A 26,635-nucleotide genomic window follows, 5' to 3' on the forward strand; every position below is an offset into this window, starting at 1 on the left:
GGTTCTGGAGGGGGCAACATGCCCATTGCTTTGTCCTGGGGAGTGCAAGACCACAGTCTCAAGTGTGTGACTTGCCCACTGGTTCTGGAGGGGCAACATGCCCTTTATTTTTTCCTGAGAAGTGCAAGGCCACAGTCTCTCAAGTGGGTGACTTGCCCACTAGTTCCAGAGGGAGCAGCCTGCACAGTAGCCCCTGGAGGGGGCGTCAGCCGGCGGTGATGGCTGGTGGTGGTTGGGGGAGGCTCATAGGCAGCCCCTGCACTCAATGATGGCTTCATGGTGGTGGTTGTTGGAGGAGGGTCCAGGGCAGCCTCTGCATTCACTGATGGCTGTATGCTGGTGGTGGTTGGAGGAGGCTCCTGGGCAGCCCCTGCACTTACTGATGGCTGCATGCTGGTGGTGGTTGGGGGAGGCTCCTGGGCAGCCCCTGAACTCACTGATGGCTGCATGGTGGTGATTGTTGGAGGAGGCTCCTGGGCAGCCTCTGCACTCACTGATGGCTGCATGTTGGTGGTTGTTGGAGGAGGCTGCTGAGCAGCCCTGCTGTCCCTGATGGCTGCACATCCACAACGGGCAGTGGAGGCCCGTGACAGCTGGTGGTGGTGGTGGTGTTTGCCTGACAGCTTCTGCTGCCTGGTGGTGCAGGCTTCTTCCCCTTCCTCACAGCTCGTACAGGCTCCTTCCCCTTCCTCAAAGCTGGTGCCGAATTCTTCCCTTTCATCCCTGGTGGTGAAAGCTCCTTCCTCTCTCACAGCTGGTGCCGGACTCTTCCCTTTCATCCCAGGTGGTGCTGGCTCCTTTCCCTTTAGTGTTGTTGGTCTTGTATCCCTAACACCACAAGTAGGAGATGCTGCCGCTGTCCCCCTGTACTGTTTGGCTGAGGTGCTGGGCTGTTTCTTTGGTACCCTGCCCATACATGCAGGACGGGGGGGAGGGTAGGGAAGAGGTCAATCCGGGAAAGGAAAAGATTTTTAGGGACATTGGGGTGGGAGGAGTAATGGGAGTGGAGGATGAGAAAGTGGTTGTTGGAGGAGTATGTCTGCTGGATTTGGGTGCAGGTGCATGGGCTGCATGCTGTTGTGAGGTGGATAGCTGTTGGGTGTCTAAGAACTTGCGTTTGTGTCCTTTAGCGGGGTACAGACATGGTGGAAGAGGACACAGGGGACACATGCATGGATTCTGTGGAGGAGTCTGCCAGTGAGGTGTGTGTTCTGCTTGGTGTGGTGATAATGCTGGTAGTGGATATTGATGTAGTGCATGCAGGTGTGAGTGTGGACGTAACTGGGTGGGAGGTGGAGGAGGAGGAGGAGGGAAGACAGTGGAGGCAGTGGATGTTGTCGTGTCTGCAACTGTATGGTGTTTGTGTGAGTGCCTGTGGGATGAAATGTGGTGCTTGTGTTTGCCTGTGCCACTCTTGTGTGTTGTCTTGTGTGCATGCTCGTCTGCCTGTGTGCATGCCCGTGTGCTTGGGATGGGTTGGGGTTGAGGAGAATGGGACTGGGAAGTGGAAGTTGGAGGGGGACGGTTGAAACAGGGACAATGGCTGCCATCAGAGGGGAGGCCAGAGCCTGAATCGATCTCTGTTGGGCCGCCAGCCCACCATGAATGCCCTCCAGGAATGCATTGCATTGCTGCATCTGGGACACCGACCCCGGATGGCATTCACAATGGTTGATTGCCCTACATAGATGGATCTCAGGAGGCCAAAAGCCTCCTCACTCAGGGCAGCAGGGCTCACTGGGGCAGAGCCTGAGATGCCTGGGGCGATGGAGATGCCCACCCTCCTGGGTGAGCGGGCACGGCAACTCGCTGAGGGGCTACTGGGATGGCGGTCCTGGTACAGGGGGTGGTGGCTGTACCTGCAGCTGGGATGGTCACAGAGGTGTCCACCACCATCAGGGAGCTCCCATCAGAGGAGGTATCGGAGTCTGTGTTGTTCCCTCCAGTCTCCGCCGTGGTGCTCCCCTCGCCCTCCATCCCACTGGTGCCCTCAGCATCGGTGAACTCTGCCTCCAGGGCCCTGTGGGATGCATCTCTCTGTGTCACCAGTGCCTCTGCTCCTCCGCCAGATGATGCTAATGCACATAACAATAGGATGACAAAACAAGAAAGGGAGAGAGAGACAAAGGATACACTGGGTCAATGACTGCACCAACACCACCGTTGGTGTACACAGCACCCTCTCACACAGGGAACAGGCCTACCCACTATGCATTGCACCAGCAGTGAAATGGCTAGTAACCAAGGCATGAGGAGGAGCACACACTGCCAACTGCAGCACACCTGGGACCCACGCAGCCCTGCGTAGAAGTGAATACTGACAAGCTAGGTAACCAGAATTTTCCTTCAAGCCTTAGCCTCCATGGGACCTACGCTGCTATGTCTGGCCTGGCCTTAGGGGCACCCACTAACACACAACCACAACCCGGATACCAGCCCACCAGCCATAAGTTGTAATCATAGCCACTGTACTCACCCTCTTGTGGCTGCTGTGATGCCATCAAGCGCCCATCCAGCTCAGGGTAGGCTAACGCCAGTATGCGGGGCATCAGGGGGATTAGGGTTTGACGGGCACCCCTTCCTCGTTGGGAGGCCATCCCTAGCTGGGCCTCTGTGGTCTTCCATGCCCAGCGTCTCAGGTCCTCACACCATTTCCGACAGTGGATGCTCCATCTGCCATAGACCCCAGGGTCTGCATGTCCTTGACGTTGGCACGCCATATTCCCTTCTTTTGATGGGCGCTGACCTGCAAAGGCAATAGAGACAGGTGAACACCCTTAGTCAAACAGTGCAGCCTGTCACACCAATGGCCCACCATACCCGTTTCCATCACCATTGGCACACACATAGCCCAGCGCACACCATGTACACCACCAAGAGGAAATCCACCCACCCTTACACAACGCCTTCACACACAACTCCATGCATTCATGTCACATGCATCGTGCCCACAGTGTACTCACCTGTTGATCTGGAGGCCCATACAGCAGTCCTTACTGGGGTAGGACCCCATCCACCAATTGCTCCAACTCCTCCGAAGTGAAGGCTGGGGCCCTTTCCCCGGTCACACAGCCCATGGTAGTTTCCAGACACAGGTCACAGCAGCACATGCAGTTAGGTCCTCTCATACGGAAGGTCAGGAAACAAGTGAGGAATGTGAAATAAAATGGCGGTCACATCCGTGGTGGTGCATACTGTCACCACCGGCGTAGATCCCCATTGGCCACTGTACCCCAGAGGGCTCAATATAAACCAATGAGGAATTGCACTGCAGTTCACGACCCCCTACCGCCTCGGCGCACAACGTTGGTGGCATTGCCTCACTTCCACCTGTCCCTCCACACAAGACAGGTGGTCGCCATTTCAGGGGGGGGTGAACAGGCCTATCGATAATTTCTGCGTCACAGGATATTTAGGCACATACTTTTAAATTCCACTGTCCCAAAACATGAATGCACGATGTGGACTGCTGTTGTGGTATAGTTGTTCAAATTGTGACAGAATAATTCACTCTTGTGTCCCTTAGGTACCTACCCACTGCGGATGAATAGGAGATGGAGACATACCCCCGTGTACAGACCCCTGGTGGACTTGGCTACACTGGAGGACAGGCACATTATACTCACCTATAGAGTGGATAGGGCCACAATCACAGAGCTGTGTGCCCAGTTGGAACCTGACCTGATCTCAGCTATCCGTTATCCGACTTGATCCCCCCCTATTGTGCATTTTCTATTAGTGCCTCATTTTTCCTCTCCTGCCAACTGGTTCTTTCTAATTGACAGTGGGTTTGGCAGCAGAAATGTCACAGCCAATGTTCTCAATAGTGGTGGCAAGAGTCTTGTCTGCCCTGATAAAAGACATGTGCAGCTACATTGCATTCCCCCAGGTGGAGGATTTGGCCACTGTGACAGGCGGGTTGTATGCAATGGGACAATATAATTGGGGCGATTGACGGAACACATATTGCGTTTGTCCCCCCCCTGGCAAAATGAACAAGTGTACAGAAATCGTAAGAGTTTCCACTCCATGAATGTGCAGATAGTATGCCTGGCAGACCAGTACATCTCCCACGTCAATGCTAAGTATCCTGGGACGGTGCATGACGCCTTTTTTCTGAGGAATAGCAGCATCCCAAATGTGATGTCCCAACTACAGAGGCACAGGGTGTGGCTAATAGGTGAGCTTTGGTCCCCACCCAGTGTATGTTGGTATATGCCTATGCTGTTGGCCAAATAGGATAGTGTGTGGCTAAATGTTGTCCCTCAATATTTGCAGATGACTCTGGTTACCCAAACCTATCGTGGCTGCTGACTCCTGTGAGGAATGCCAGGTCAAAGGCAGAAGAACGTTATAATGAGGCACATGGGCGAACCAGAAGGATAATTGAGAGAACCTTCGGCCTCCTGAAGGCCAGGTTCAGGTGCCTCCATCTGACAGGTGGATCCCTGTGCTACTCACCTGGGAAGGTCTACCAGATACTAGTGGCATGCTGCATGTTGCACAACCTGGCCCTCAGACGTCATGTACCTTTTCTGTAGGAGGAGGAGACTGGAGATGCCCCTGTGGCAGCAGTGGACCCTGAGTACAGTGAGGATGAGGAGGCAGAGGATGAGGATGTGGACAACAGAACATTAGTGATCCGTCAGTACTTCCAATGACACACAGGTAAGACAGTGCAACTTCACATATCTATGACTATTGGTATATTCTGTGTGGCTTTGGCATACAGGCATTACCCAATTATTTTCCCTACTTACTGTTACCTATGGCTATTCATTTTACAGATGTTGGTGATATGACAACAATGTCCTCATGTGATCACAACAGCCAGAAACAGGTCATTCATTCTATGCTCACACCTTGTACAGTCCATTTACAATGGTTGTAGCTTTTTCAATGAATACAAATTTGCAATACATGAAATACTAGTAGTCAAGTTTTATCCAAGTGTGTTTATTATTGTGCTAAAATATAGAGGGGAGAGTGCAATGGAATGGGGTGATGACGGAGGAAAGATTAGGGTATTGTTCCAGTCTATTTGTAGCACAGGTGCAGTGTCCATGGGGATATAGGAAGGGGAGCAATGGCAGTTGACTGAGTGGGACGCAAGGGGGACAATCAGGAGAGTCTCATTTCCTGGCGGTGGTCTTGGCGAGTGTCTCTGGCTTCTGTCTGGTTCGCAGGGAACGTTTATGGGGTGGTTCACCTTCTGCAGGGGGAGGGATGCTGGTGGCCTGTGGGTCCTGTGGCAGGGGCTCCTGGCCACTAGCGGCAGCAGAAGCGGAGGGGTGTTCAGATGACTGGCTAGTGGTAGGGGCTCGCTGGTGTGCTGTTGCCTCCCTCATGATGTTGGCCATGTCTGCCAGCACCCCTGCTATGGAGATCAGGGTGGTGTTGATGGCCTGCAAGTCCTCCCTGATCCCCTGATACTGTCATTCCTGCAGCCACCTGTTCTTTTGCACATTGTCTAGGATCTGGCCCATCGTTTCCTGTGAATGTTGGTAGGCTCCCAGGATCTTAGTGAGTGCCTCCTGGAGAGTCGGTTCCCTGGTCCTGTCCTCCCCCGGCACACAGCAGTCCTCCCAGTGTCCCTGTTGGCCTGTGCCTCTGTCCCCTGAACGGTGTGCCCACTGCCACTGACCCCAGGTCCTGATTGTCTTGTGGGCGAGATGTTGCCTGGGGTCCCTGTACAGGTCCTGGGGACAGAGGCGTGGGTACGCTGGGTGGGTGCTGTGGTGTTGGTTCCTGATGGTGGATGCTCTGTGGTGGTCTGTGAGTGGGCTTGGGTGACCGGCTGTCCAGTGGTCCCTGATGGGCCAGGTAGGTCCTCCAGATCTATAAGTCTAGAGTTACTGTCATCACTGGGGGCCTCTTCTGTTGGGGGACTGGATTGTGGTGGCGCCTCCTCTCCGCTGACATTGGCTGGGGTACCTGTGGGAATGTAAATGATGTATTATGCTTTAAGTGTATGACATTTGTACTTCCATAGCTTCCCCTCTATGGTTGGTGTTACCCTGCCAGCTTTTGCTTGTGTATGTTGGTGTATTGTGGGATTGTTAGTTTCCCTATGCTGTGCATGCTTTAGTGATGGGTGTCCATGCAGGGCTGGGAGGGGTGCCCATGCATTGGTACAGCACGCAGGGCCTGGCATTGGGATTAGTGAGATGTGTTGGTGGAGTGATGGGAGTGAGGGTGAGGGTGTGTGATGGCATGCAGGTGTGACAGGGATGGGCGGTACTGAGGAGTCGGAGACGTAAGTAGTGTATATACAAGAGTTTTATTGTATGTAAGGGTGGTAATAGTAACTGATACTGAGGGGTGCTGGTCGCTCGGTTAATTTTCTCTTCTTCTTCTCTGTTCCTGTCGCTCTTCTTCTTCTCTGTCACTGTCGTCTCTTCTTCTAGGTCTTCCGATGGTGGCAGTTCTTGGGCCCCAGGTGTAACCGGCAACACAAACACAGGAGGAAATGAAGGTAAGTCTTTTGGGTAATTTGGGGTTGATTATGTGCACTTATGCAAGGGGAAGTGTGGAAGAATCGGGTAAGTGACCAAAGATAGCCCGATAGTGAGGTTATATAAGGGCAAAGCCAAACTAGTGACATTCAACACCTCGCTAGTGCTGGCCCCGTAGAGATAATTGCCTTATGTCTTTTCTTCTTCCCTCTGGGTTCTTTTATACATGCTCTCTTCTCCACTCCCCTCCCTTCCTCCTCCTCCTCCTTTTGTTAGTGGTAATATCGCTCTTCCCTGTCCTTGCAACAAGGACCGTACCTTAGCAAGCCACGACCCTCCAGGGTCGTGGCGGCAAGCGCTCGTCTCGGGGGTCCGATTTCCCCCTTCTTCACGGTCTTCCAGGATGTGCGCGTCTTCCAGCTTCGGTTTCGGCGTCTCTCTCGCGTCTCTCTCCCTCGGCGTCTCCAAAGGTAACTCCTCCCCCTTTCCGTCCCCCAAGTCCGTCTTTTCTGTTCCTCCGGGACTCCGGAAATGCCCCCTGTACACGTCAGGCGGCGTTCCCATGTTTCCATGGGAACGCGCGAGTTGGTCCGGTGTGACGCAGTCGAGGCGCCAGGCCGTGGCAGAGGTAGGCGTGGTGGTGGAGACCCGGCTACACTCCCCATCCCAAGAACGGGACTGGTAGAGGACCGAAAAGTCGGGGAACCGGGAAAGGAAGTCCGCAGGGCCTTGTTGGGAGCCAGGAATGTGGGGGACCTGAAAGGTAAAGGGTTGGAGCTCCAGAAACCATTGCAACACCCTGGAATTTGTGTTTATGGGAGGCTAGCCAGGTCAACGGGGCATGATCAGTGTAGAGGATGAAGGGACGACCCAGGAGATAATACTGTAAATTTTCTACGCCCATTTAATAGCCAGGCATTCTTTCTCGATAGCAGGGTAGTGACATTCCCTAGGAAGTAGCTTCCTACTTATAAAAACAATGGGGTGTTCATACTGATCAACGTCAGGCTGAGTGAGAACCGCACCTAAGCCAACGTTGGAGGCGTCTGTTTATAAGTGGAAGGACTTGGAAAAGTCTGGACAAGCAAGGATGGGTTTGGTAGTGAGGGCCCGTTTCAAGAGCTCAAAGCTGTGTAACTGGGAGTCGTCGAAGAAGGGTAGCTTCGAGGCGTACTGTTTTTTTAAAAGGTCGGTGAGAGGGGAGGCCACCGTAGAGTACTGGGGAATGAACCTCCGGTAGTATCCCACCAAACCTAAGAAGGATCGTAGCTCCTTCTTTGTTTTGGGCACTGGTACCGTCAATATGGCTTCTACTTTATCCTTTTGCGGTTGTAGAGTCCCGTTACCAGTAAGGTAGCCGAGATGAGCGATTTGGGTATTCCCTAAAACACATTTTTTTGGGTTGGCTGCAAGGCCCGCTTCCCGTAGGGCGTGGAACACAGTCTCTAGATGGTGGAGATGCTCAGACCATGAGTCACTAAAGATCACAATATCATCTAGGTAGGCTGCTGCATATGCCTGGAATGGTTTTAAGAGCCTGTCCATTAGGCGCTGGAAGGTAGCGGGTGCCCCATGGAGACCGAAGGGTAAGACAGTAAACTGATACAGACCGGACTGGGTGGCAAAGGCTGTTTTCTTCTTGTCAGCTGTGGCGAGGGGGATTTGCCAGTACCCCTTCGTTAAATCTAGAGTCGACATATATCGGGCCCTTCCTAGTTTCTCTAACACTTCATCTACTCGAGGAATAGGATATGTGTCAAAGAGCGACAGGTCATTCAACTTACGGAAGTCGATACAAAACCGAACCGACCCATCTGGTTTAGGAACCAAAACCACCGGAGAGCACGACGGGCTTGTGGAAGGCTCGATAACCTTTAAGGCTAGCATTTTCTCTACTTCTGCTTCAATAAGGTCTCTCCGGGCTTCGAGAATTCTGTAGGGTCGTTGGCGGACGGTTTTGCCTTCTGGGGTTCTGATACAATGTTGGATAAGGGTGGATTTCCCTGGTTTCCCCGAGAACAATAGGGAGTGTCGCTGTAATAGGGTATGTAGTTGGGTTTTCTTGGATTCAGTGAGGGACTCATTTACAACCGGTTTTTCCCATAGTTCTTCTGTCTCGTGGGGGTACAGGTCCATCTCTAAACCCGGGGTTGGGGTAATTGAGAAGCCAGAAGCAGAAACAATGTGGCTGTCTTCCGGTGTTTCCCATTTTTTTAGTAAATTGACATGGTATATCTGTGTCTTTTTTGGGTGTTGATTAAGTTCAATAAGATATGTGACAGGGGAGACGGCTTTTATCACTCGGTAGGGTCCTTGCCATTTAGCTTACAATTTATTATCAGAAGTAGGTCGCATTATCAAGACCTGATCATTGGGATCAAAGGATCGCAACCTAGACCCCTGATCGTAATAAGCCTTTTGTTTTGTCTGTGCTTTTTCAAGATGTTTCCGCACATCCTCCCAGACTGTATGTAGGTGATTTTTTAAATTGTTGACCTAGTCTAACAGGGGTCTTTCCTCCTCCCCCTCTTTTTTGCACCTTTCTGCTGCCATATCAAGCAAATTACGAGGTTGCCTCCCGAAGACTAACTCGAAAGGACCGGTGGAGGATTGTTCATGAGATCGAATGGCATAGAGAACCAGAGGAAGTTTCTGGTCCCAGTCCCTTCCGGTGTCTTCTACTGTTTTCCTCAGCAGATTTTTAATTGTGCGGTTATAGCGCTCCACTAGCCCATCAGTTTGAGGATGGTATACAGAGGTTTTTATCTGGGTGATCCCTAGTATCTTGCATATTTGTTTCATGAGGGAGGACATGAATGGAGTACCTTGGTCTGTTAGGATCTCCTGGGGAAATCCTACTCTGGAGAAGAAGTTTATCATGGCTTGTGCCACTACTTTAGTGGTCATGCTGGATAAGGGGATCGCCTCAGGGTATCTGGTAGCATAGTCTACCAAGACCAGTATGTAGGTGTGGCCCTTGGAGGAAGGTAATAAGGGTCCTACCAGATCCATTCCCACGTGACTGAAGGGGATCTCAATGATGGGTAAGGGTTGTAAAGGGGCCTTCCTCAGGGCTCCGGGTTCTATTAATTGGCACCTTGGGCATTGTGTGCAAAATTTTCTAATGTGAGCATACACCCCTGGCCAATAAAAGTTTCTTAATAAGTATTCCTACGTTTTGTCTCGACCGTAATGCCCCCCCCGGTTGACTATGGGCTAAGAAGAGAACTTGTTGCCGATAAGGTTCTGGTACCACTAGTTGTCTCTTTTCTCCTTGTGCGGATGAAGTGACTCTATATAACAGGTTCTTCTGGACTAGAAAATAAGGACCCACCTCTTCTGCGGGCTCCGTTTTAGCAGTTTTCCAGGCGTGTGATAGAGTAGGGTCCTCACGTTGGCTAGCTCTGAAGGAGAGGGTTGCATTGTCGTTGCTGGCTATTACCTTCTCTGGCAACGATTCGGGTCTCGAGATCTGGTACCTGTGCTTCTCCTGTCTTCTCTCCCTCCTTGACAGTTTTGTGCGAACTGGGGGGCTCTCAATGTCACTTATGGAAAAGGGTGCTTCCGACCACCAATCAGAAGATGGCCCCTGATTTTTGGCTTTTTCCAAAAGATCATTGAAGTGGATATAATCTGTACCAATGACACAGTCCTCAACTAATCTGTCCATAATCCCCACAGGAAGGAAGTCGCGGAATCCCCCCCCATTCTATCCTGATCAAGGTTAATGGATAATTCACCTTATCACCATGAATGCAACAGATAGTAACCCACTGACTCGGGGTTGGTTCCGTTTGGTTTACGAGGTCACTACGGATTACCGACTGGCTACAGCCCGAATCAATTAGAGCTTCTACTGCTGTTCCGTTTATTTTGATGATCAGTTTGAACTGACGGTGTCCCCTTCCAGTGCAGAGTATTCTACCCCGGGTGACCCCTATTTCCATAGGTTCTACCCTGTCACCTTTTCTGGGACATACTCTCGCAATATGTCCCCACTCCCCACAGCTAAAACATTGTGGCTGTTGCATGGGGTTTATTTCTCCGGGTCTGGATGTCCCTGGCTCTTCCACTATTCGGCGAGGAGGATATTTGAAAGCACCCACAGGAGGTTTTACATTGATTCGGGTACCTAAAGCCTTGACGTCTACGGATCTGTGGCAAGTGTCTATTCTGGGGTGTTGTCTTATCCAGTTCCTAGTACTGCCGGGGAGCGAGTCCAGATATTGTTCAAGGATAACTGCTTTAATAATATCCTCTCGGTCGGATCCTAAGGGTCCCAGCCATTTTAGACCCAGGTCTTTTACTCTGAAATAGAATGTGCGAGGGTCCTCACTCTGTCCCCATTTCACCTTTCGGAATTTCATCCTGTAATATTCGGTATCGTGCCCCACTCTTTCCAAAATACTACTCTTAATATCTTTGTAAGGAGTGGTACCTCCGGGATTCGCGGCTTGGTATGCAGTCTGAAGGATACCCGTCAGGAGTGGGGCAACATATTGTCCCCAGCGTTCTTCCGGCCATTGGGCTGAGGAGGCCACCCGTTCAAAATTTGAGAAGAAGGAATCAGGGTCCTCTCCTTCTTGAAATTTTTGTAAGACTGAGCTCAGGACATTAGGGTGTACCTTACTTGCAGCGATAGTGTCAGTTAGTTTCTGCAGTGCGGTCTCATGCACCAACTGATTGTTCACCATAATGGTGGCTTGACTTTTCAAAGCGGTTTGAAGAGCCTCCCGGTCCTCCTTTGCTTCCCTTTGTTGCGCCTCCCATACCAATTGGAGGTGTCGTTGACCTTCGGCCAACTGTTTGACCATATCCTCCAGCGTGGGTTTTTCCCCCATCCTGTCTTGCTCGTTGTACCGCCTGCTATGTCAAATCCCACCGCTGCCACCACTGTGACGGGGATAGGCGGTACGGAGGAGTCGGAGACGTAAGTAGTGTATATACAAGAGTTTTATTGTATGTAAGGGTGGTAATAGTAACTGGTACTGAGGGGTGCTGGTCGCTCGGTTAATTTTCTCTTCTTCTCTGTTCCTGTCGCTCTTCTTCTTCTCTGTCCCTGTCGTCTCTTCTTCTAGGTCTTCCGATGGTGGCAGTTCTTGGGCCCCAGGTGTAACCGGCAACACAAACACAGGAGGAAACGAAGGTAAGTCTTTTGGGTAATTTGGTGTTGATTATGTGCACTCATGCAAGGGGAAGTGTGGAAGAATCGGGTAAGTGACCAAAGATAGCCCGATAGTGAGGTTATATAAGGGCAAAGCCAAACTAGTGACATTCAACAACTCGCTAGTGCTGGCCCCGTAGAGATTATTGCCTTATGTCTTTTCTTCTTCCCTCTGGGTTCTTTTATACATGCTCTCTTCTCCACTCCCCTCCCTTCCTCCTCCTCCTCCTTTTGTTAGTGGTAATATCGCTCTTCCTTGTCCTTACAACAAGGACCGTACCTTAGCAAGCCACGACCCTCCAGGGTCGTGGCGGCAAGCGCTCGTCTCGGGGGTCCGATTTCCCCCTTCTTCACGGTCTTCCAGGATTTGCACATCTTCCAGCTTCGGTTTCGGCGTCTCTCTCGCGTCTCTCTCCCTCGGCGTCTCCAAAGGAAACTCCTCCTCCTTTCCGTCCCCCAAGTCCGTCTTTTCTGTTCCTCCGGGACTCCGGAAATGCCCCCTGTACACGTCAGGCGGCGTTCCCATTGTTTCATGGGAACTCGCGAGTTGGTCCGGTGTGACGCGGTCAAGACGCCAGGCCGCGGCAGAGGTAGGTGTGGTCGTGGAGACCCGGCTACAGCAGGTATGGGGGGTGATAATTGTTAAATGTTGACTTACCTGTGTCCAGTCCTCCAGCAACTCCAGCGAGTCCCTCAGGATGCAGTAATGCCAGTTCTTGCTCCTCCCATGCTGTGAGCTGTTAGGGAGGAGGTGGGGGTCCACCGCCAGTCCTCTGTATGGCGAGCTGGTGTCTTGCTGCAATGGAAGTTACCTTCCCCCGTAGGTCGTTCCACCTCTTCCTGATGTTGTCCCTTGTTCTTGGGTGCTGCTCCACGGCATTGACCCTGTCCACAATTCTACGCCATAGCTCCATCTTCCTTGTTATAGATATTTGCTGTATCTGTGCTCCAAAGAGCTGTGGCTCTACCCTGACGATTTCCTCCACCATGACCCTTAACTCCTCCTCAGTGAAACAGGGATGCCTTTGCGGTGCCATGGGTGTTGTGTGATATGTGTTGGTGAGGGTGTGTTGGGTAATGTGGTGGTGTGTGTGATGTGGAGTGCCTGAGGGGTGCATGGGTGTAAGTGGTGTGTGTGTCTAGTTGTCTCTGTGCTCTTCTTCTCAGTCTCCTGGTGGCAATTGTTCATAATGGGTTGTGGGTAATGTGGGTGTGTGTTTTATAGTGGTGTGGGTGTGTGGGTGTGGTGTGTATATGAATGTCAGGTGTGTGTATTTGGTATTGTCCAATGTAGTGTTGCTTTGTATGTGGGTGTCCATTCTGAACACGGCAGTGTGTACCGCCAATGGTTTACTGCAGTTGAATGTCCGCCGTGGTGATTCGTGGGTCATAATGCGATGGGCGTTGTTCTGTTGGCATAACGGTATGGGTTTTAGGACCGCCACTTAATCACTGACCTTTGGGCTGGCGGATTTGTTTATGTGGCTGTATTCTGTCAGATTGGTGTGTGTGTCATAATATGGTGTATGGATATTCACCAGCGCTGCGGTAAGCGGGATTTACCGCCAATGTCATAATGAGGGCCTTTGTGTTTTCTGAACTTTGATGCAGAATCCTGATGCCTTGCTGATCGACTGATGTCCTGATGATGAAGACAATCTTAGCTTGCCTATCCAACTGAAGAGAGGTATTATTGTACCTATGTATGATGTGCATATTTGCTTTTTCTTTCCAGGTACCAACCGCACTGTTTTGCGAGAGCCATAGTTAGATGTTTTTCCAAATTCGTGTTACTAAATTTTTTGCATGAAGCCCAACATGCTGATGCTAATCTGGTGATAGTTAAGGATCCTCACTAATGAAAATCTGCTAGTAGAGAATAATGCTTGATGAATTTCTTTGCTGAATCTAAATGTATCATAACCTTAGAATACGTAATAGTTCAAGCTTTGATTAGATTACGTTTCTTCCGTTGCTTTGGACAGCCAGTGTTGTTTCTGTATGTGTATCATTTGATTCTGAGATTAAGTTACATGACGTTAGCATTGTTAATATTGGGAAATACATATTCTAACTTTTATTAAAAGGTGTGGTTAGTCATGGCTGAAAGGTCATGGTGCGTGACAATTACTGACTCTATTGATTAAAATGTCATTGATTATTAATTATTATTGATATTGTGTATTGGTTATTGATTATTGATCTGCATGTACTGGAATCATTGTGGGATCATCTTAATTGCGAGTCCAAAGGTTCATCGACCTCTTCACTTCACCTTGTAAGTTTACTTATTAAGGTCAGACGCGCTAACAGAGATAGTAGCAGAGGTAATAATTTGTCTCCTTAAGAGCTCACCATAGACGACTGGTACAGAGTAAGAGCAGAGAGGTAAGGGTTTGTTTCTTTAGGAGCTTACCATAAATGTCCGGCACAGAGTAACAGATTCTTACAGAGAAGATAGCAGAGGCTGAGGGTTCATCTCCCTAAGAGCCCATCATAGGTGTTCCCAGAGATGGTAGTATAGACATCTGGAATAGAATAACAGGTATTAACAGAGATAGTAGTAGGATTGACGGTCCCAGAGGTGATAGCAGGAAGACATAAAGATCAACAGAGATGGTAGTAGCTTGATGATTTAGTCTTTTGAGAGTTCATTATTACTGAGATGTGGATTTTATTTTTCAATAATGTTAACTGGAGAGAAAATGTTCCCCTGAGTCCAGAAATGACTTTCCCAGAATCTCAGATCTTGCTAATGGTTGTTTGAGGATATTCTCAACATTCTAGTGACAGTGTGAATGAAGTAGGTTGCACTTGCACAGCTTATGCAAATCACAGGTGAATTTTGGGGTTTGTGAGGGCTTAGGGAGTTTGCGTACTCCAAATGAAGTTGTAGAAGAAGTGTGCGTACTCCGCAGTGTGAGAGTAGGGAAGTTGTCGAACTTCACATATGTGTGGAGCTTTGTGCTAAAAAATTGTCCATGTGGTTGTTGATGTACAGACCATGCGTGGTCTAAGACTCCAGAGTATATTGAAAAGTCTATGAGACACTTGATTTTATGTTGTAATTTGTCTGGTTTAGTAGGTCGATCGGGCGTGGTTGACAAGTCAGAGTGTGAGTCAAAGTGAGCGAAAGAAAATTTTGACTGAGATTTGGCAAGTCCTATGTGCACCAGGACAGACCCACTGATCAGTTGAGAGTAAAATTTGCGGATCAAATTTTGTTTGCGAATCTGGGAGACTGAGAAAGAAGAAGTAGCTGTAAGTGCGGGAAGAGCCGTCAGTGAAAAATCCATAAAGTTTCTGAAGCGATTGCGTTACCTTTCCTGTAGTAAACCAGCAGATTTGGGTTATTGGTTTTTGATTAGTGCTCGCAATCTTGCATTAGTTTTGTGTGAATCGAAGTTTGGAAGGACAAGCTGCAAGACTTTGTCAGCCGCAGTACGCGTGAGTGTGATGTCATTGGAGCCATGCCGGGATAGGTCGGTTAGTGAGAAAGTTTGCGCACGGATTGGCAGCCGTTGATGAGAAGCAATTGGTTGAGAAAGTAGGTGAAGGGAATTCTGGGATTAAAAGTCACTCCCTGATTTGATTTTGACTAACAAAAATGTCGAAAATATGAAAATTTTCAAACCTTTAAAGAGTGCTTTAAGGGGAGATACGTATATTACAAGTACAGGCGAGACTACACCACCAGAAGGTACACCAGCTTACATTGTAATGAAAAAGGGTGTCGTGCCATGTTTTTGGCTAAAGCAGTAGTGCAAAGTGACAGAAAAGGATGGGAACTTAGCATTTCCTACAAATGGGACATTCAATTTGAGTGTTTTGGATCATTTAAGGATGGTGCTATATGAATCGAAGCCCCTTCCGAGACCAGCACAGTTTGAGGCATTAGCGATTTGGGAGCTAGTAGCCAGACAGCAACAGAATTTCGAGAGGAGGATGAGAAAGGCAGAAAAGACTTTAACAGAGGCTAGGTGGGACAGTGATCAGAGAGTTTGGAGACTTCATGGAATTAAGTTGTTTCCGGCAATTACGCAGGACAATGAGAAGGAAGGAAAGAAAACTACTAGAAAGACTAACAGAAGTCCGTCCGAAAGTAGGGAGGCTAGAAAATCTTCAACAGTGGAGGAAGAATCGGATGATGATGAGTTTATTTTACATTTATTGAGAAATCGCCCACCACCATATGCTGCACACGAGAGTGGTCAGAGTATCAGTGCTGATCCCACAGCTCCGACACAGGTTAATGGGATAGAGAGTCCGATGCAGGTTAATGCTAGCCTGACACAAAATACGATGCAGAGTGGTCTTAATGTGCCTACTACTCCTGTAGTACCAAGCCAGGTGCATTCACCAAAGGTTCAGAGAATTTACCCTGATGTGCCCGTTATGGAAACAACTTCGAATTTAATGGTTCCTATGGAAAAGGTTTACTCAAGACCGATATTGGTTCAGACTGAACCAACTCCACTTTTACTGCGCCAAGTGCAGCCACAGGTCATTCCAAGATTCACTCCAGTAACAGGGACACAGTCAGATATGACTTCAATGATCAATCAGAACATGGGAGTTACTATGCCACAGAGCGTAAGTGCCAGACCAACCCCAGATGCTATATCGTTACCTATTACTGTTGGTCCAGCCACACCCTTTTTTGCACAGAAGAAACCTACTGTAGGTGAGCAGCGTGCCATGTCCCAGAAAATATTGAAGGGAGGATATAATGAAAATGCTCGGGTAGTCTCTCCTCGTGGGACAGACTTGTGACGGATCAAGATCATTATTAGACCTCAGTCCATTTGTAGTACTTCCAGATACTATGATAGGGTCAAACGTTAGCCAGAGTTTGAAATTATTGACACCACAGACCCCCGAATGCAGTTGGACAGCAGGTGCCACCAGTTCAAGCCAGTAACATTTCGTTGCAAGGATTGACAGCTCAGCAGTTGACTGAATGGTTAGACAAGCTGAATACCCCACAGAGTGTTCCTAGGGGAGAAGAGTGTTTGAATTATGCTGGGCTAAGTATGGAACGGGTGAACTCATTGAGGGGACTATGGGTGTGAACAGGTTAGAATCCTACACAGAAGCCGAGTTTAGATATTTGTGCCCGAAGATTACAAGGGAAGGGAGCAATGTGCATCAGAAACTAGCAGACCTGGCAGAGAAATACGGCATAGAGATAGAGAAGACCAAGTATTTGAAAAGGAGTTACAGATTAGACTTTGAGACTAAATATTTTGAACACATGAGATCTGCCGGAATGAAGGCACACTTTAAGGAATTGCTTCAAAGTGCCCAGACTTGGGGAGCATTAGACGAATGGGAAGGCAGATGGGTAAAGAAAAGAGACAAGAGAAAAAGGGATTCTGTGGAGTTGACTGCAAATGTGCAGCAGGATAAAGATCCAGTGAAAATTTTACCAATGAAAGAGATTCCAGGAGGGACTTTTATTCATGTCCCTTGGAGCAGAAGTGACATTCTACCAGAGAAGCCAGTAGAGTGGTATCAGCAGACAGGTTTGTGAAACTTGCAAAGTGCCTGTGGGAGGACTTGAATACATTACTAGAGATAGTGGTTCCAGCTGATCTGTGGATAGAGTGTAAGAGGAGTGTAGATTGGCCAACAAGCGAACCAGAGAGAGACAAGAATACAGGTGCACCATCTCCTGAGGTGATGAAATATTACTATAAGGTGATTGAATTATTTTAAACGAGACTTTCGCCCAAGAATATTGATTGGCAGAGGATTGACAGGACAGCTCAGAAAGCAAAGGAGTCAATACATGCTTATTATGAGAGATTGTTACAGGCGTTCAAGCACTACAGTGGTACAGAGACAATTGAGGCGAAAGACATGAATCATTTTGTGTTCAGATTTGTGGAAGGGTTGAGACCTGAAATTAGCCAGATGATTAAGAGTCATTTGATTTGCTGGCAAGCAAAGGCGATTGATGAGGTGTTGCAGTATGCAAAGTACTGTAGTGATGAGATTGAGTTGAAGCAGAGAAAGCTGAAAGAGGAGGTGATGGTGATGCAAATTAAAGCTGCTCAGACAGACGTGCAAGGGAATTTTCCACAACAGTTACTGCAGCAGCAGTAGGGAAATATGATGTTTCGGCCCCAGATGAGAGGTAGAAGTCGTGGAGGTAATGTGAACTGTGGTCCATGCTTGGGTACTATATTGGTTCAGAATGATTGGCAGGGAATGAAGAAATTATTGTCGTGTCACGTTTGCGGAGCCGTTGGACATTGGAAACGGGAGTGTCCGATGATGGTGCAAGAGGGTGTCATTCAGCAAAGTAATGACATCAATTCGTTCCAGAACGTGAGAGGGCTGAGAGGTCCTAATCTAAATTTTCAAAATAATGTGAATCAAGGGCAGAATTTTCAACCCATGCAGCAGCTGCAAATGCCACGTGTACAAATGACATAGTTACAGCCAATGCAACAGCAGGTTCCCATGGTACCTAGAAAGCAAATTCAAATACCTCAAGCCCCAATGGAACAGCAGCAGATGATGCTTTTTCAAGAGGTCACAGGTCAGAGGCTTAACCAAAGTAGTAACACAGTGCACCAATTCCCGGTACACAGTGAGAATGGAATAAATGATGATTGGATGAGCGACAGTTCAGATGAGGAGCCATGTGTGCTTGTAACTTCCTTAAAAGTAGATCAGAGAGATCCCTATGTGAAGGGAAAGGTTATGGGTCACAGAGTTTCATTCTTGGTTGACACAGGAGCTACACGCTCTACAGTGAGAAGTGCAGAAGTTACAGACTTGCTGCTTTCAGGTAAAACAGCTCAGATTGTAGGGGTTCAGTAGGGGTTCAGTAGCGAATCAGTATTTGACTAACCAGATTACAGAACCAGTTCAGGTTAAAATTGGCAACTTTCAGGGATTGAACAAATTTGTAGTCTGCGATTGAAGTCCGCTATCCCTAATGGGAAGAGACTTGCTGTGTAAAACGAAATGCTTGATTACTTGTTCAAATGATGGAATTGAGATTCAGACGAATAGTAATGATAAAGACTACCAAGCCCCAGAGATAGAATGTGAAACTACAAATGAGGAGTACCCTCTGATTGAATTTTTTTCGATGTTCACAGTGAAGGAGCTTCATCCTAATTTGCAGGGAACGGTTAAGGAGAAAGTGTGGGATTTGACAGGAACAGAAGTAGGTCTGATAAAGGGAGTTGAGCCAGTAAAAGTTACTGTAAAGCTGAATGCAGTTTTTCCTCAACTTCCGCAGTACCACCTGTCATAAGATGTCCTTATGAAGGTAGGTCGCCCAGATAATTGCAGACTTTGTGAAACACAAGGTTTTGAAGGAAGTATTGAGCAGCCTATGTAATTCACTGATAATGGGTTTGGAAAAGCCCTGTGTGAAAGTTCGAATTGTCCAGGATTTGAGAAAAATTTATGAAATTGTGGTCAAATGTTGTCTCGTGGTGCCAAATCCAGCTGTGATAATATTTCAGATTCCATGTGATGCTGAATGGTTCACTGTCATTGATTTGTCGCAAGCCTTCTTTTCTGTGCCTCTACATGAGGACAGCCAATTTCTCTTTTGTTTCAAATTTCTGGATCGAGTTTATTGTTGGTTCAGAATTCTTCAAGGGTTTTCAGAGTCACCTTCCATATTTAATGAGATCTTGAAAAATAATTTGGAGTCATTGGAATTGCCTTTCCAATCGACCTTGGTACAGTACATTGATGACTTGCTGATTGCATCTACAACAAAGGACAAGTGCAAGTATGATACAATTGCCTTACTGAACCATTTGGGAAATAATAGTCATAAAGTGTCTCTGCTTAAATTGCAATACTATAAAAAAGTAGTGAAATACTTGGGTCACCAGATTGAGAAAGGATCAATAAAGATATCCAGAGAATGGATTACAGCCATATTGCAGATAAATCCCCTGACCACACAGGGAGATGTCAGGATGTTTTTAGGGATGGTAGGCTACTGTTGCCAATGGATTCCCAATTTTTCAGTCATTTCGAGACCATTGCAGAAGCTGACTCATAAGGAAGTCACTGATCCCATAGTGTTAGACCAGGCTGGAATGAAAGCGTTCCCTGAATTGAGAGAGCGTCTGTGCAAGGCTTTAGCTTTGGGTATGCCTGACTACACGAAACCTTTCACATTGTTTTGTCATGAGCATGATGCATGTTCTTTGTCTGTCTTGACACAGGTCCATAGAGGTATAAACCGCCCAGTAGCATATTTTTCAGCTACTTTGGACCCAGTTGCAGCAGCCTTACCAGGTTGTTTGCGTGCAGTAGCAGCGGTTGGTCAAAGCCTTTTACAGTGTGAAGGCATTGTGATGAGAATCCCCTGGGTATAATGGACCTTCACTCTATTGAGATTCTACTTACAAAGACAAAAACTCAATATTTGACTGGTGCGAGGTTGACCACATATGAAACGAGTATTCTAGGGTCACCAAATGTGTCATTGAAAAGATGTACAGTGCTAAACCCAGCAACCTTACTCCCAAATGACAATGTTGAAATTGAGAAATTGGAAGACGTTGAGCATGATTGCCTTGAAGTAATTGACTTGTGCACAAAACCGAGACCTGACATTAGAGATAACCGATTGGAAGAGAATGACCAAATTATCTTTGTTGATGGTTGTTGTCTGAGAGGCAATGCAGGGGCACTGAGAACAGGATCTGCCATATGCACAATTATTGGTATTTTCGAAGCTTCTTGGCTTCGAGGAGTGTATTCTGCCCAAGTAGTGGAACTGGTAGCCCTTACTAGAGTGTGCCATGTTTCTGCTCAGCTGAAAGTTACAATCTAAACGGATAGCCAGTGTGGATTTGGAATAGTCCATGATTTTGGCCAGTTATGGTCACAGAGAGGTTTTAATGAACTCTTCTGGTTCACCAGTGAGAAATGGTGAAAGGATTAAAGAACTGTTACATGCTATTCAAATGCCTGAAAAGATTGCCGTGGTAAAATGCAGTACACATCTGAAGTTGGAGGGCTTTGTATAGTTGGGAAATGGATATGCGGATCTGTCACGAATTACGTGCTGCTTCACCCTGGAGGCCGCAGAGCGAGTGGCGTGGATCCTGTTCTTGAAGGTTCGGCCTTGGCCCAAGTAGGGGTGACTCTTTTTGGTAGCCACGGTGCTGCAGGCAATGGGTACGCCAAGAGCAGGCAGTGCCCCTCAGAAGTAGCGCCAGAGGGAAAAAAACCCTGAAAGGGGAAAAAACCTCCACAAAGAATGTTCCTAAAACAGGAACAAAAACGAAGAGAATATCAGCAAGAGCAAATACAGGAAAAAGTATTCTGAACTGACGAGAACCAGTACAGGAATACGAGGAAGCAGGAGCGAAGACACCATCCAAACAGAAAGTGTTGCAGCGCAAGGAGAGAAAAAATCACAGCCCTTAAATACCAACAAACAGGAAACGACCAACAGGAAGTAAAAGGACACCATCTTAGATAGGGAAAAGCACATAGAACAGAATGGACTAGGAACCATAGAGAATAGGGAACAAGGAATGCTGGGAAGAGAAAGGAAACATAGGAAGGAGTAAAGAACATAAAGGAAGGCACAACCAGATGTCCAAGAAAAGAAGAAAAGAAAAAAAGAAGAGGTGAGTGGGGGGGTCAGACATACCTGACAATGCGGTGAACAGCAAAAGAACGAGGCCCCATGCCCAATTTGGGGCCTTTGTAAGCACACAGCAGACTGGGGTCGCGTCGTGTCAGATAAACGCGTGCTGCGGCATGAGCCGAAGGTTCGGCTCGTGCTGCGTGCAGCAGCGCAACAGTAGGTTCCCCCCCCCCCGAAGGCCCAGGTTTGTGCGGAAACAAGCGGTGAAAATGACGAATCAGAAGAGGTGCATGAAGATTCATCTTCCCAAGAGCAGTCACTGAGGGGGTAACCCTTCCAATGAATTAAGTACTGAAGATGTTTGTGAAAGATACGAGAGTCACAAATCTCCTGTACCTCATATTCAGGTACATCATCCACTAACACAGGAGGAGGACAGGGAAACTGACGAGAGTAAGGATCAGGCACATAGGGTTTTAGCTGAGAAACATGAAAGACCAGGTGAATCCTCCAGGTACGAGGCAAGTGAAGACGGACAGTGACGGGATTGATCAGCTGAAGGATTCAGAAAGGACCATAGTAACGAAGTGTGAACTTATTCTGAGAAAGGCGTAAAGGTAGAAATTTTGATGAAAGCCAGACTTTATCCTGAAGGTGATATTCTGGAGCATCTCTCCGTTTCTTGTCCGCTGTTCTCTTCATGTATCTCTTGGTGTTCAACAAGTTAGAGCGAATCAATCTATGAATCTGTAAAAGTCGTCTGGAGAATTAAGTAACAGCAGGAAGAGAGGAGGTAGACTGAGGAATAGTAGGAAAAGAGGTAGGATGATTGCCATATGAACAGGAAAAAGGAGTGACCTTGGAGGCACTATGGACAGAGTTATTGTAGGAGAATTCAGCGATACGGAGGTAAGTGTTCCAGTTGCTCTGAGTAGAATTACAAAAGCAGCGAAGGTACTGTTCCAATCCTTGGCTGAGACGCTCATTCTGTCCATTGGTTTGAGGATGGAAACTCGATGAAAGTGCTATGTTGATATTCAGTGTCTTACAAAAATGTTTCCAAAACCGGGAGATGTACTGAGGTCCCCTGTCAGATATAATGTTGTGTGGAAGTCCATGGAGACGGAAAATATGATGAATAAATATCTGACTTAGTTCTTGGGAATTAGGTAGTTTTTTCAGAGCAGTGAAGTGAGCCATCTTAGTAAAGGAGTCTATGGTGACCATGATAACCCGGTTTCCTGCTGATGGAGGTAATGAACACATAAAATCAGTAGAAATGGTGTGCCAGGGAGCCGGTGGAACAGGTAATGGTTGTAGTAATCCTGCAGGTCTGGTACGGGGAATCTTTACTTGAGCACATATGGGACAAGCCTGAACATATCTTTCGACATCTGATTTCCAGGTAGGCCACCAGAAAGATCGCAAGAGTAATTCTTGTGTGGCTTTAATGCCTCTATGACCAGCAACTGGTGAATCATGGCACATTTGTAGTGCCTTTTCTCTGACTCCATTAGTAGTAGGGAGAAACAACAAGTTCTTATAATAATAATATCCTTGCATCTTACATATGTTCAGTTTCTTTATTTCTTGATCAGTCAGATTGGAGTATTCCAGTTGTACCTCATCTAGGAAAGACTGAGCGACTCCGATGATTTTACCGGGCTCAAGAAGATACTGTGATGGGGTAGAAGTACAATCTGGATAACGGCGAGATAGGGCATACGGCCAGAATGTTTTGAGATCCAGGAATATAAGTGACATAAAAGTCATACTGACTGAAGAAGATGGCCCAACGAGCCTGACGACTGTTCTGGCATAAAAAGTTACGCAAACATTGTAGATTGCAATGGTCTGTTCGTACCTCGAAGGGCTCTTTGGAACCCATAAGAAACTGTCTCCACTCAAGGCAGGCTGTTTTTAGGGCTAACAACTCCCTTTCAAGTACTGAGTAATGTTGTTCCGACGCAGAGAGTACATGGGACAAATAGAACACAGGATGTTCAAGACCATCATCTTCTTATGGTTGGAGTAAGGCAGCTCCGATGGCTCTTTCGGAAGCATCTGTAACAACAATAAATTGTTTGTTTGTATCTGGGTGCCTCAATATCGGGGCCTGAGTGAAGGCCTTTTTTAGACTCTGAAAAGCTTGTTCAGCCGCCTTGCTCCAGACGAAGCCTTTCTTTAGATTTTCCTTTTTTAATGTTTGAGTTATGTGGCTGGTTTGTTCTGCAAAGTCCAAGATAAACTGCCGATAAAAATTAGCCAATCATAAAAAACATTGTGTTTCCTTAATAGAGGAAGGAGAAGGCCAATCTAGAATGGTGTGTACCTTTTCTTGGTCCATAGCTATGCCAGTGGGACTCAGGTGATATCCCAAATATTTGATTTCGGTCTTATCAAACTGACACTTTTCGGGTTTACAGGACAGTTGATGTTCCCGGAGTCTTTGGAGGACCTGTTTAACATGAGAGGAATGAAGTTCAGGACGTTTAGAATAAATAAGGATATCGTCTAAATAGATGACAACCGTATGGTCCAAGAGATCAGAGAATCGTGAATCCATAAATCTCTGGAAAATGGAGGGGGCATTAGTAAGACCAAAAGGCATAACTCTGTACTCATAATGACCAAATGGGGTCCGGAAAGCAGTCTTCCACTTGTCTCCTTCTTTAATACGTAAAAGGTGGTAGGCTCCACGAAGATCCAGTTTGGTCAGAGGTTCCCAAACTGTGCGCCGCGGCTTCCAGGTACGCCATTAAAGCCAGCCAGGGGCGCCGTGAAAAGATTCACTTTATGATACAATTATGTGCTGATGGTGCCAATTAATCTTATGACCTAATAGGAAATCAAATTTTAAAACTGTAAATTTATATAAGAATCGTTTTTTTGTTCATTCCTTTGTTACTGGAGTTCGTTAAATTGCACAAAAGTCACATAATTCAAATATACAAACAGATACCAATGCCCTAATTTGGCATTTTCATCGAGGACTATGCTAGTTCCATAGACAGCATTTCATAGGCTCGGACGCCACCTACTGGAGAGGGATTGAATATTTCATGTTAAACTACTTCATTTATTTCTGTATGATATACATAGCATGGTTATTTATTACCTAATGAACTTGCTTATTCCAATGCTCAGCATGTGGGCAACCTGCCGGTTGAGGGGGAAACTGCTTACATATATTTTCCCACAGGTTCTGTGTAAACACCTTTATGTTTTTTATTGAGCAAACACATTCCTGCGCATCGGTAACAATCCGCGTTTCTCAACTGAGAAAATTCCTCTGTGATGTTAGCCCAGTTTGGGTCTATTGTTTTTAAAAAATCAAAATGTACACCCAAGTGTTGAAGAGTATTGTTTCTGACTTTACAAATTAAAGTTTGTTTTTTTAAATTAAACAATTGTTACATTTTAATTTTGTTATATTTATGAATATGGCACCTTCATCGGCTCCATCCCAATTAAGTTTTACAGTGAAAAAAGGAACTACTCCAGGGCCGGGCTTACTTCCCCCCGCCCACCAAAAAAAAGTAACATAACGGGGAGCCATGGCCAGTGGCCAATAGGTCAGGGGAGCCGCGGGTCAAAAAACTTTGGGAACCACTGAGTTTGGTAAATCGTTGAGCCGCTCTGACTGCCTCTAGGATATCCTTAATGAGAGGCAAAGGATAACTGTCCTTTATAGTTATCTTATTTAGTCCGCGAAAATCCAGGCAGGGACGAAGATCCTTCGCTTTCTTGGGTACAAAAAAGAGAGGTGCCCCAGCCGGAGAGGATGATGGTACAATAAGACCGCTATGTAAGTTTTCTTGAAGATATTCTTTTAGCACTTCTCTTTCAGGTTCAGTGAGTGAATACATCCTCCCAAAGGGAACGATAGCTCCGGGTTCCAAGGGAATAGCACAATCGTAATCTCGATGTGGGGGTAAAACAGGTCTGATTGGTTTTTGGAATACATCTTGAAATTCTAGATAGTGATCAGGAACTCCTTGAACAGTATTGATGGAACATCCAGTGATACTTTCAGTAGGCATCAACCTCTTGGGTGACCAATAAGTGTCAGAAGCAAAGCAGTTCTCATGACAAAACTGGGAGGACAGGGAAATGGTCCGGGTTTCCCAATTTACATAAGGGTTATGTCTTATGAACCACGGAATTCCTAAAATGATAGTATGACTGGGGGATGATATTAGATCAAAAGAGATGTTTTCTTGATGGTTCCCAAATTGTAAACTCAGTGTCATGGTGGTGGTATCGACTGGACTAGAGGATATTAAAGACCCTTCTTGACGGCCGTCCGGTAAATGTAACGTCACAGGTAACATAAACAAAGTAGTGGCATTGTCCTTGAAAGAACTGATGGAAGGGATAGCTGATGATCCCGTCCCCTCCCTTCTTACAGAGGACGGAAAGTGGCATTTCCCGATGGCCTTTGAGGACGAACGGGGCAGGTCCCGAGCATGTGGCCGGCAGCACCACAATACAGGCATAATCCCCTTCTACGTCTGTCTTCCCGCTCGCCAACGGAAAGTGGTCCTCGAGTGGTATCCACCTGCATAGGTTCACCTTCGGTGTCTCTGGCGGGAGGACGAGGTTCCTCGGGACGATGCATAAAGACACGGGAAGTGCTTGGCTGAGATGGTCCTCTACTCTTTCTCTTCTCCATACGTCACTCTTGGAGACGGTATTCGATGGAAAGAGCCTGATCCATCAGACCACGAAGGTCTTCAACTCGTGTGGAGTGTACCAACTCGTCTTTGATTTCTTCTTTAAGTCCATTTTCGTTCCACCCAAGTGGTCTCAGCCGCTAGCTGTCGAAAGCGGGTAATATATTGGAGGACATCTTGTGAGCCTTGTTGGATGTCACATAAGTCTTCTTCCGCAGAGGCCTCCAATCCTGGACGACTGAACATCTGTTTAAACCGACTCACGAAGGCAGGATAGTCAGATAATACTGGGTCATTGGAGGATACCATTGCGGTTGCCCAGGCCAAGGCAGGACCGGATAAGGCACTGATAAGATATCCCACCTTTGTCTTGTCGTGGGAGAATTGGGTGGGTCGGAAGGCGAAATACACAGTTAATGCATCGAGAAACTCATGCAGCTTAGTTGGTTCACCAGAGAAACGAAGAGTAGAGGTGGAGACGGCCGTAACATCCGCACTGCGAAAGGCCAAAGCTTGTCGCAAAGCAGCATTCTCGTTGCGTAATTGTTGCAGTTCCTGAGCCTGTTGCTGAATGGTTGCCAAAAGAGATTGATCAGGATCTGCAGCCGCCGCCACTGTATCATCCACGATGTTAGACGACGTCGGGAGTATTGGGCACTGCAATCTGTCACGACTTACGTGCTGCTTTACCCTGGAGGCCGCAGAGCGAGTGGCGTGGATCCTGTTCTTGAAGGTTCGGCCTTGGCCCAAGTAG

The sequence above is a fragment of the Pleurodeles waltl genome, chromosome 1_1 (genome assembly GCF_031143425.1).
Source record: "Pleurodeles waltl isolate 20211129_DDA chromosome 1_1, aPleWal1.hap1.20221129, whole genome shotgun sequence".
NCBI lineage: Eukaryota > Metazoa > Chordata > Amphibia > Caudata > Salamandridae > Pleurodeles > Pleurodeles waltl.